Source organism: Chiloscyllium plagiosum, unplaced genomic scaffold (assembly GCF_037043375.1).
Source record: "Chiloscyllium plagiosum isolate Xiang-an unplaced genomic scaffold, Cpla_swu_hap1 HiC_scaffold_6, whole genome shotgun sequence".
NCBI classification, from domain to species: Eukaryota; Metazoa; Chordata; class Chondrichthyes; order Orectolobiformes; family Hemiscylliidae; genus Chiloscyllium; species Chiloscyllium plagiosum.
Genome location: NW_028270144.1, coordinates 71,159,812 through 71,172,102, shown reverse-complemented (window position 1 = coordinate 71,172,102; position 12,291 = coordinate 71,159,812). Strand labels below are relative to the sequence as shown.

At 41.5% G+C, this 12,291-nt stretch overlaps 1 protein-coding gene across 4 annotated transcripts in view; it reads left to right on the top strand.

Moving 5' to 3' along the window:
- LOC122551052 (TBC1 domain family member 8-like) overlaps positions 1 to 12,291 on the top strand; it is a 97,437-nt gene that overhangs the window by 29,771 nt on the left and 55,375 nt on the right. The gene's annotated exons all lie outside the window — the stretch shown is intronic.

Here is a 12,291-nt window from a genome sequence, read left to right as displayed (position 1 = left end):
CTTTTGAGGGTTTTACTTAAGTTGACCCTTTTTCTTTTGATTTCTTCCAATTTAAACTAACCTATCATATTACAAACTAAACAATAATGCAGTGTTCCATGTCAGATCTTGAATGGAAGGAATGTTGTCTTCTGCTTTTTCATTCCACCCAGTTTCTCATGTAAAAAATTGTCTGTCACATTAAGAGCAAGAAAAAAATTTAATTAAACGCAGGTTACTGGAAATCTTTCATACAAAGTACTGGAGAAACTCAGCTGGTCTGGCAACATTTGGGGAGCGAAAAATAAAGTTAATGTTTCTAGTCTGATATGATTTCTTCAGAACTACTGGATGTTTGGCCCCTGCAGGATGTTAGAAATTATTATTAAAGATGTTATTGCGGGACATTTGGAAAATTCAAGGTAATTGGCAGAGTCAATCAGCATTGGTTTTCTGAAAAAGAAAATATGTCTAACTAAGTTGTGGGTGGCACGGTGGTTAGCACTGCTGCCTCACAGCGCCAGAGACCCGGGTTCAGTTCCCGCCTCAGGCGACTGTCTGTGTGGAGTTTGCACATTCTCCCCGTGTACGCGTGGGTTTCCTCCGGGTGCTCCGGTTTCCTCCCACAGTCCAAAGATGTGCAGGTCAGATGAATTGGTAATGCTAAATTGCCCATAGTGTTAGGTGAAGGGGTAAATGTAGGGGTATGGGTGGGTTGCGTTTCGGCTGGTCGGTGTGGACTTGTTGGGCCGTAGGGCCTGTTTCCACACTGTAAGTAATCTAATCTAATCTAATTTATTAAATTATTTGAAGAAGTAACATGTGCTGTGGGTAGAGTAGAACCAGTGAATGTATTGTATTTGGATTTCCAGAAAGCATCTGATATGATGCCATGTCAAATGTTATTGTAGAAAATGAATGTTTGATGTATGGGTAATATTTTGGGCTTGAACAGAAGATTGGCCAGCTCATAAGAACTTAGAGTCATAGAGATGAACAGGATGGAAACAGACCTTTCGGTCCAACTTGTCCATGCCGACTAGATATCCCAACCCAATCTAATCCCACCTGCCAGCACCTGGCCCATATCCTTCCAAACCCTTTCTATTCATATTCCCAACCAGATGCCTTTTTAAATGTTGTAATTGTACCAGCCTCCACCATTTCCTCTGGTAGCCCATTCCACGCACGCACCCCCCTGCGTGAAAAAGTTGCCCCTTAGGTCTCTTCTATATCTTTCCCCTCTCACCCTAAACCTATGCCCTCTAGTTCTGGACTCGCCCACCCCAGAGAAAAGATTTTGTCTATTTACCCTATCCACGCCCTTCATGATTTTATAAACCTCTATAAGGTCATCCCTCAACCTCCGACGCTCCAGGGAAAACACCCCGAGCCTGTTCAGCCTCTCCTATAGCTCAAATCCTCCAATGCTGGCAACATCCTTGTAAATCCTTTCTGAACTCTTTCAATTAAATAAGTTATTTTTCTGGTTAGCAAGATCAGATATATTTGTGTAGGGAATTAAATATAAATGTTGGGAAGTTACGCTTTGATTATATTGGTAAGACCTGTCATGCCACATTAAGCTGGAAATAGAGCCCTGCTTTCCTTCAAGTTGTCAATAAATTTAAATATTTTGTTAAAGTAGGGAAAATTCTGCAATTTAATTGTCTGGCAGGCTTCAGGTTAACAGAAAATGTACTGAGCAAGAATGACTATTGCAAATAACTCTTTTCTAACCATAGGTAAACATCTATGAACTGTTGTCATCGAATTCTACCAGTGAAAACTCAACCCCCTTCCAAAACTACCTTACTGACAGACATAAGGACAGACTTTTAAAAATTGGCAGTATGGACGGAGGGAAAATTACTGGGAAAGCCTTTTAAACGCCCACGAGTCACTGAGATCCTTTTGCTTGCTGGGATTTGCTGTTCTTAAGTCTATCACCCAGGCCCTTTTCACATCTTGGCAAGAGGCACAGGCAGTTAGTACATGGTCTGCCAAGTCTTTTAGTTACAGGTTACAGGTTACAGCAAGGTGAGGGATAACAGTTTTGCTTCCAGCTTTAGGTATTTTACAAGCGAGAAAGAGAAAACCATCCAAACTTGCTGCTGTCTAAAGTCTACTGCTAGTATTGTTCACACCCAAAATATGGTCAGCTTCCAGGATCCAATTAGATAATTGTCAGGCTGTTGGCCCTTGTTATTCAGAAGTCCATAAACCAATCAACAGCCTGGCTGTGAGCTGAATCTCACTTTGTATATACACCCTGGTGCTGGACCACCTGCGAACCTGTCTCTCCCCCACTGCTTGAACAAAGCTGCAGTGTAAACACAGCTTACAATGAGTTTCAGCAACTTGAAATCTAAAAATGCAGCAATTCCTTCCGTAATCCTTGGTTAAGACCAGTCCTTTTATCTTTTCATTGCACAGTCCAAAATGTGGAAAAATAAAATATAGGGTCTTTACAGACCACATCAAGAACACTTTGTGGTATTAGTCACCTTACTTAAGGAAGGATGTAAATGTGCTGAATGCAGTTATTAGGAGTTTTACTGAGCTAATACCTGGAATGGGCAGGTTGTACTACGAGGGAAGTTTGGACAATGTAGGCTCGTATCTGCTGGAAGTTAAAATAAATGGTGATTTCATTTGAAACCTAAGATTCTGAGGGTTTTTGACATGATGGATGTGGGAGGATGCCTCCTATTATGCAAGAGTTACTGGGAGTTGCAGTTTAAGGGGTGACCCATTCAGAGAGGGTGAGTTGTTGGAACTCCATATCTGCTTAAAAACTATCCCAAGACTCTGCTTTCACCACCTTTTGAGGAAGATAGATTCTTGATAACCTTTCCTGGCCATTAGGTGATGCCTTTCAGCGTTTTCTGTCGGGACGAGTTCACTATTTTTGGTATCAGTTCCGACTTGGTTCTTGTTTACTAGGAAAGTTGAATCTCTTGTCAAGAGGAAGAAGAAGGCTTATGTTAGAATGAGATGTGAAGGCTCAGTTAAGGCGCTTGAGAGTTCAAGTTAGCCAGGAAAGACCTAAAGACAGAGCTAAGAAGAGCCAGGAGGGGACATGAGAAGTCATTGGCAGATAGGATCAAGGAAAACTCTAAGGCTCTCTATTGGTATATCAAGAATAAAACAGTGACCAGAGTAAGATTAGGGCCAATCAAAGATAGTAGTGAGAAGTTGTGCGTGGAGTCCGAGGAGATAGGGGGAGCATTAAATGAATACTTTTCATCAGTATTCAGACTAAAAAATGACAATGTTGTTGAGGAGAATTCTGAGATACAGAGTACTAGACTAGATGGAATGGAGGTTCACAAGGAAGAGGTGTTAGCAATTTTGGAAAGTGTAAAACTAGATAAGACCCCAGGCCGGATGGGATTTTTCGTCAGATTCTCCGGGATGCCAGGGAGGAGATTGCAGAGCCTTTGGCTTTGATCTTTATTGTCATTGTCTACAGGAATAGTGCCAGAAGACTGGAGGATAGCAAATGTTATTCCCTTGTTCAAGAAGGGGAGTAGAGTCAACTCTGGTAATTCTAGACCAGTGAGCCTTACTTCAGTTGTGGGTAAAGTGTTGGAAAAAGTTATAAGAGATAGGATTTATTATCCATTTAGAAAGTAATAAGTTGATTAGGGATAGTCAACATTGGTTCTGTGAAGGGTAGGTCGTGCCTCACAAACCTTTATTGAGTTCTTTGACACGGTGACCAAACAGGTGGATGAGGGTAAAACGGTTGATGTCATGTATATGGATTTCAGTACGGCAATTGATAAGGTTCCTCACGGTAGGCTATTGCACAAAATACAGAGGCATGGGATTGAGAGTGATTTAGCGGTTTGGATCAGGAATTGACTAGCTGAAAGAAGACCGAGGGTGGTGGTTGATGGAAAATGTTCATCCTGGGGTTCAGTTACTAGTGGTGTACCACAAGGATCTGTTTTGGGTCTACTGCTGTTTGTCATTTATATAAATGACCTGGATGAGGGCATATAAAGATGGGTTAGTAAATTTGCGGATGACACTAAGGTCGGTAGAGTTAGTGATTGTGCTGAAGGATGTTGTAGGTTACAGAGGGACATAGATGAGCTGCAGAGCTGGGCTGAGAGGTGGCAAATGGAGTTTAATGTGGAAAAGTGTGAAGTGATTCACTTTGGCAGGAGTAACAGGAATGCAGAGTACTGGGCAAATAGTAAGATTCTTGGTAGTGTAGATGATCAGAGAGATCTTGGTGTCCATGTACATAGATCCTTGAAAGTTGCCACCAAGGTTGATGGGGTTGTTAAGAAGGTCTACGGTGTGTTCGCTTTTATTGGTAGAGGGATTGAGTTTCAGAACCATGAGGTCATGCTGAAGCTGTACAAAACTCTGGTGCAGCCACACTTGGAGTATTGTGTACAATTCTGGTCACTGCATTATAGGAAGGATGTAGAAACTTTAGAAAGGGTTCAGAGGAGATTACTAGGATGTTGCCTGATATGGAGGGAAGGTCTTATGAAGAAAGACTGAGGGACTTGAGGCTGTTTTTGTTCAAGAGAAGAAGGTTGAGAGGTGGCTTAATTGAGATAATCAGAGGGTTAGATAGGGTGGACAGTGAGAGCCTTTTTCCTCAGATGGTAATGGCTAGCGCAAAGGGGACATAGCTTTAAATTGAGGGGTGATAGATATAGGACAGATGTCAGAGGTAGTTTCTTTGCTCGGAGAGAAGTAGCGGCGTGGAAAGTCCTGCCTGCAACAGTAGCAGACTCGCCAACTTTAAGGGCATTTAAATAGTCATTTGCTAGACATATGGACGAGAATGGAATAATGTAGGTTAGATGGGCTTCAGATTGGTTTCGCAAGTTGGCGCAACATTGAGGGCCGAAGGGCCTGTACTGAGCTGTAACATTCTTTGTTCAGTATTCTATGTTTGTCCCCTGAGGGGAAATTCCTTCCCCTGGGGATTGGGAATCACAGCAGATGTTAAAATACAATAAAAAAGTCAAACAGAAACCCAATGTACCTCAAATTTGCCCACTTCCAGTTTTCACTGTTTTGCTATTAAAATGTAAGGCTGCCTGGAACCATTTTTAAGAGTGGACTATTTTTATTTCATTTAGCCTTGGCTTCTTAGGTTTTGGAAACCCCACTGTTGCAAAGATGCATGAAATACTGCATCTATTATGCATTTACAAAATTGCCTGTTGGTGTTGACATACAGGAAAGTTTCTTCCTTTTGGTTAAAATAAAAACTACTACCCACCAACACCTTTGACTGGCATTAGATCCCACTGCCCTCCACGGTGGGTGTGTTACAGTTCGCTTAGTCAGAGTTCCTGTGTCAACGTGCATTTCTTGCACGCATCCATGTAAACTGGAGTTTTGGATAGTGATGGTACAGGCTCCAATGTTCTTTCTATCACAAAGCTGGGAGAAAGTGAGGACTGCAGATGCTGAAGATCAGAGCTGAAAATGTGTTGCTGGAAAAGTGCACCAGGTCAGGCAGCATCCAAGGAGCAGGAGAATCGACGTTTCGGGCATGAGCCTTTCTTCAGGACTCCTGAAGAAGGGCTCATGCCCGAAACGTCGATTCTCCTGCTCCTTGGATGCTGCCTGACCTGCTGCGCTTTTCCAGCAACACATTTTCAGCTATCACAAAGCTGACCAGGAAATTGTTCCATGCTCATAATTGGGATGTATTGGAAGCATTTGCAAGGTGATCTTCATACTATTTGTCCAGCTTCCTTGGCCATCGAGGCAACAGGTCAGAATCAAACTTCTGGCTCAGAATTGGTTTCTATCCACTCAGCCACACGGCAACCTGACATAACCATAAGTCAGCTTTTTTTTTAAGAAAAGTGCAGTATGTTCAAGAAACCTGTCCCATTGGTTGTGGGTCTCACCACAGTGTTCCTGCTTGGCACTTGCATACTCGAAGTTGTGTAACCATCTGCAAATTAAGATCACTGCAAAGGTGTTTGTCCTCTGCTTGTTATTTGAACAATAAGCATTGCCCCAGCCTTCTCTTTTGGAAGTTAGCTGCTTCTCCAATTGTAACTTTAGCCAGGCATGTTCCAAAACCATCCCTTTCTTTGGTGGTTCTTTCCCATTGGACACTATACAGTAATTGTGAGTCCAGGAAATCTTGAGTCTTAGAGTCACAACATGTGATGTGTTCAGATCCAACTCGCATTTTACTATAAATTCTAGCAATCTAAGGAAGTTTCCAGTGAGTGCCAGGTAATGACTCAATGATTCTTGGAATTTGTTTCAAGACCAAATTCACCCCCTGAAAGTTGGAACTAGCTCCTTCTGGAGTGTATGCTGCATGAACAAAATATTTTGCTTGGTAAGTGTGTCAGATGATTGATTTAAACTGAGTTTGAAAATAAAAACACACAACCAATTTTTTTGACTCTGAAACATTGAAACGCCAAGCAATCTGACATTGTAAAACACTTCACATTCAATTTTTTGCTGAGCTGCTTATTATCTAAGAGTATCTATCAAATTGTTTGTGAAGGTCTGAAGCTTTTATTTGTCATAATTTTGATATCTGGTGTAAGTTGGAAATACCTATAGGTTTGCAAATGTTAATTTTATACGTCGGTTTTCTGCTGGTACATTTGACCGCTTGGCTGAATATAATCAAATGCTAATTTGATGCTTATTGTTTGTGAATTTTTTGTTTGAAACCAACTTGATTCTGCTCAGTTCCTTGCCCTCTAGTGATTACTATAACAAATTAACATTAGTAACAATGAATAACTTGTTTTGAGTGATTTCACTTTATTAATGCTAGTGTCACATGCTAGGTCCAATGTTCCCTATCTTCAAAAATAGCTGCCTATGTCCCAAGTATATGATGCCGCTAGAAATTCTTTTATTATGCAATGTTCTCAGGACTAAATCAATAAGGACTGCTTGTGAAATTGGATTTACTGCCCGTTTACTGGGCTAATACATGTTTTCCAGGGCTGCTTGCAAAGAGGCTAATTGATCTGCGGTTTGTTCACTGTGCATTAAACAATTTTATTGAAGGAGCTATCTAGTTCATATCTGTCTGCAAAATTGAATCCGTTTGCTTATAAGCACTCTTTTAAAAGACTGGTTTTCTCTACCTGCAGTGTAGTCAGTCAGTTTATCATCTCAACCAGATGATCGGTTTCTCTCCAGCCGATTGTTTTTGTTTTTCTACCCTCTCCGCTATCTTTTGATGGATTGTTTTTTCACTGATGACCACCCTCTGGTTTTTCAGCTGTGAATGAAGATGCAGTCAATCCTGATTCGAGTTGATTCCTGAATATCAGCGGCAGTGGCATGAGACGCTCTTAAACGGGCATTACTGTAATTGGCTTTCTGGCATGGGTCTTCCGGTACAGTCTCAATGTGCACTCATCTTGATGCTGATTGGCAGCAGCTTTTACACTGCTGTTGAGTTTACCCAGAACATTTCCATTATCCCTGCTGAGAGTGACCTCAGACAATCGTGGCATTTGCTGCATAGAAGGAAATGCCAACTGAGCCTGCAAGTTCATCTGTGCTCAGAGTGACTGTACAACACTGGACATTAGTGTGAACATTCAGGGGGAACAAAAATGTACAACATTATTTCTCCGACAGTAAAGAAAATGACCGTAACTCCCTTGTAAACATCAATGTGAGCCTTCACTGGTACATTTTAACTCTCTGACCGAGCTAATTTCAATATTATTATCAATAATACAATACACAATTGAATAAAATAAAACCGATGTAATGTGAAATAGTTACAAAAAAAAAGTTTTGGAAAACACCCATGCCCACTTGTGTGCTTTCAATAAGCCTTGTGGTGGAAATTGTTCAAGTTTCTCATCAGCTATGAAATAAAAATCCCCTGTGATGGAGTTGGCCAAGAGAGGTCTTCCCATTTGGCTGGGAGGCACCATATAGCCTGCCCAAAGCTGCTACCTAATCAGCTGACAGTAGATTCATCATTTAATCCATCATGTGATCACACCAGAAAGTGGAAGTGGTGTGCACTGTTATGTTGCCAAGAATGATATACTATGGATAACATCTCTTCTACTTCCTCCCACCCCCCAAACAAGGAATGAACCCTGAAAGAATGTCCTGTGAATTGGAATTATATCCTACAGAAGGAATCACTGAGCAAAAACTTTACTGTATTGCTGTTCAGGTAGTGTTCCCCAATTCTCTATGAAGAATCATCCTCACAGCTTCAGTTTTTGTTTCCTCCCGTTGGTCCTTTGGAGCTGTGAGGTGTAGCCTGCTGTCCCCAGCAAGATGGCAATTCAGCATTTCTTTCATTTGTCTTTTCTTTCATTTACTAATATGTTTATTTGTCTCTATGCACTTGCCTATTGTAACTGTTCAATCTTCACTGCTCATGTTGGTGTCAGGCTCAGCACTGAACAACTACATAATGATAGTTATTGCAACTTGGCCAAAGAAACCCCCTCATGGTGATTTGCGCCTTGAATTTTTTTATTCATTCATAGGATGTAGATGTTGTTGGCTCGGCCTGCATTTGTTGCCCATCCCTAATTGCCCAAGAGAAGGTGGTGGTGAACTGTTGTCCTGCACCTAGTAATTCCATCTTGCGTAGTTTATTCACTTTTTTTTATTTCACCGTGCAATGACACTGCTTGGCTAGGCAGACACTGTTCCGCATCGTGGCAAGTTCTGCTTTCTCCTCAGCTAAGAAATAAAAATCCCTGAAATAAAATACATAACAGTAATGTGCCTTCTGATAGCCATCTTACCTCAATACACACAAGCTCAAAATTGTGCACTGTATAAACAAAGCTTAGGAAAGCACTTTATTGCTCTGGATTTAATGAACAAGTGAAACTACTGCTATATATTATTATAGTGCAGAACAAAGTGCGGGAGAGACTCAGCAGGTCTGGCAGCATCTGTGGAGAGAGAAACAGAGTTAACAGTTCTGAAGAAGAATCATACTGGATTCAAACCAGCATTGTCTGTTTCTACTTAAGATTTTCAGCATCTGCAATATTTTGCCTCTATACAGTTCAGGAACCTGGGGCAGCACCAAGAAGAGAGGAACAACTGGATGTGTGGAGTGACAAGAATGGACCAAATCAGGAACCAGCAATTCGGGGTGGGGGGGGAAGTTAGTACAGATTATGGGGACAGTGAAGAAAGTGGCCAAGAAGAAGTTGGCATTTCACCTGTTGCTTCTCTCTCGCACTGCAATGAGGTGAAATGACCAGTGGAGATGGGACTTGCAGGAAGAAGACATGGAAAATCTAAGACTAGATAGAACGTTGCAGTGGAAAGTGATATGAGCACAGCAAGATTCTCTGAGGGATGGATGACTGCCAGGCAGGGGTGGATAAAGATGATTTATGGCAACCCTAACAAAAATGGGAAAAGGTGAAAGGGGAAGGAAGAATTGTTGCTGGTAAGATTATTCTGAAAAGCTTGGTTCAGTGTCTTTCACAGCAATTATTCCTTGCTTCACTTTGTGCTATTTAAACACATTGGTGTGAAAAGCAACTTTTTTTTGACACCATCGAATCATTCTGGTCAAGGTGGGTCAGTGGCTCGCGGTGTGGCACGGTGGGTCAGTGGTTAGTGGGGTGGCACAGTGGGTCAGTGGTTAGTGGGGTGGCACGGTGGATCAGTGGTTAGCACTGCTGCCTCAGCACTAGGGTCCCGAGTTTGATTCCCACCTTGGGCGACTGTCTGTCTGGAGTTTGCACATTCTCCCTATGTCTTGTGGGTTTCTTCCAGATGCTCCGGTTTCCTCTCTCAGTCCAAAGACATGCAGGTTAGGTGAATTGGCCAAGCCAAATTGCCCATCGTTTTCGGGGTCTGTAGGTTAGGTGCATTAGTCAAGGGTACATTTGGGTAATAGCGGAGTGGAATGGGTCTGGGTGGGTTACTCTTCGGAGGGTCAGTATGGACTTGTTGGGCCAAAGGGCCTCTTTCCATACTGTAGAGATTCTATGATTTGCTGCAAGGCCACTTGGAGACTCCAATGCAATTAACTGACTGCCTTCTGCTTAAGTGTTAAAATCATATGCGGATTGTTTCAGTGAACCTCTCTGGGATACCTGCACCCAGCAACCCCACTGCCCCGTGGCTGAACACTTCAACTCCCCTCCCACTCGGTCAAGGACATGCAGTTCCTGGGCCTCCTCCACTGCCAAACCATTACCACCCGACGCCTGGAGGAGGAACGCCTCAATATTTCACCTTAGGACCCTGCAACCACACAGGATAAAGGTGGATTTCAACAGCTTCCTCATTTCCCCTCCACCCACATTATCCCAGTCCCAAACCTCCAACTCTGGACCTGTCCATCACTCCCTCCCTCTGACCTATCACCTTCTCCCACACCTTTATCCACCTAATCACTTTCTCAGCTACCTTCCCCCAAACCCCACCCCCTCCCATTTACCTCTCAAGCCCGACCCACAAGCCTCATTCTTGATGAAAGGCTTATGTTCGAAATATCGATTCTCCTGCTCGGATGCTGCCTGACCTGTTGTGCTTTTCCAGCACTACACTCTCGGTATTGAGCATAGACATGTAAATGTAATGTTTAACAATATCTGGAATCCAGTTGTACAGCAAAGCAAAGTAATATGCAGCAAAGCTATTTCTTTGGCATTAAATAAATCTATCGTTTGCCAATGTCATTGCCAAAGAACTAGAAAACAAATACAGATCACATTCTGTCTGTTATGATTTCAAAGACAATATTGACTTGGCTCTTGAATACAGCATTTTCTATGGCACTATGTAGGATGAGATTATAATATTTAAATCCATGGTAGTTGTGGGTTTCATGACCTCTTTTTAATGCTAACCAGTCTCTTAGCTTTTGATTCCAGAAAAAGATGAAATTTGCTTCTTGTATACTTCATGTTTGGTAACTAAATGTTAATAATTTGGAGGCTTTTGGAGATTCACCAGACAGTTCTTCTGCACTAAAGACATTCTCTGGTTGAGTTATTTCTCCATTTCCAGTACAAGTAAAACAAATTGAAATAACTTTATAGCTGTTTCTTTCATTTTGCTGGGTCAAACGTTTTGTGTTTGTTTACATATTCCTTCAACATCAAAAATGTCTTCAATCCTTAGAGTGATGACAGAAGTTAAAACAAGTGGGTTACGTTGTTTTGGAGCTGATGGTCATATTAAACACTTATCTATACCTGGCATTGTTGTAGCAATTTACAATGTGTTTTTTTTCTCCTTTTGTTTCTGTGGAAGCAATCTTTGTGTAAAAAAAAGTTTATTAATTCTTAAGTTTACATGATGTGCTCATTTGCTATACAAATTCTGCTGAACTGCTTCTGATAGTTTACTGACCAGGATATTAACCAGGAGAAAGTAGCACAGTGCTCATTCTCTGGGTTTGGTTTGAATACATTATCAACTGGTCCACGTTCATATTTTCTTTTTCAGAATTAGGTCCCAATTTTTTTTTATACCAAACACTAGGGCAGCGAAAGCCAGTGAATAAACCAAACTGGTAATGTGACAAATGGGGGAGGAGAAAAAAGTATGGAATGACTTTACAGACCCAATCTCATTAATATAAAGCCTTCAGTTGCAAAGATCTGACTTGACTTCCTAATTTTCATTCCCTACATATAGCTGGCGGCATTGGTTCAAGGGACAAGAGTAGGTCTATTCCACCATTTTAGAAGTAGGCAGCCGTGAATGTTATGCTTCAAATAATGTTTTCAGCTATTTTATAAGTTAGGCTGAAGACAATGAATCAGAAAATTAAACCACACCCCAATTCATTATAATCTTATTGATTGTTGAGAGATTTGCTAATCTCCTCCTTTTCAAATGGAACAACAATACACTCTTGCATCTTCTACCTGGGACCATTTCTGTTGCCTCACTACACAGGATAGACTCCTGATGAGTGAGGATAAATCAACTTGAGAGATTGTGAATGGGAGAACTTGCAAACAGCACTTTTGAAATCTTCTCGTACAACCTTGATTGATTGAGAATCCGTGTTATGACATGGATGTTTGGCTCCTGTAGCACACTTTTGTTTAAAAGAAAATCTTTACAGTGATGCTTCCTTCCTTGTTCTTAGCATTTTGGTAGCATTTGATCAAAGCATAATTGTTTAATTCTCTGAAACAATTTCAGGAAACTGACTTTTGAACCACTTGGTGGATACAAATCAGTCCAGTGTTAACAACTTTGATTGTAGTTGGTTGAAATGCAAACAGCAGAATATCTTGATCTGTCACGTAGGTAATGCTCTGAGGCTGTTTGATACATGCAATGCCTGTTTTTTTCTGGCTTTGCACTTTC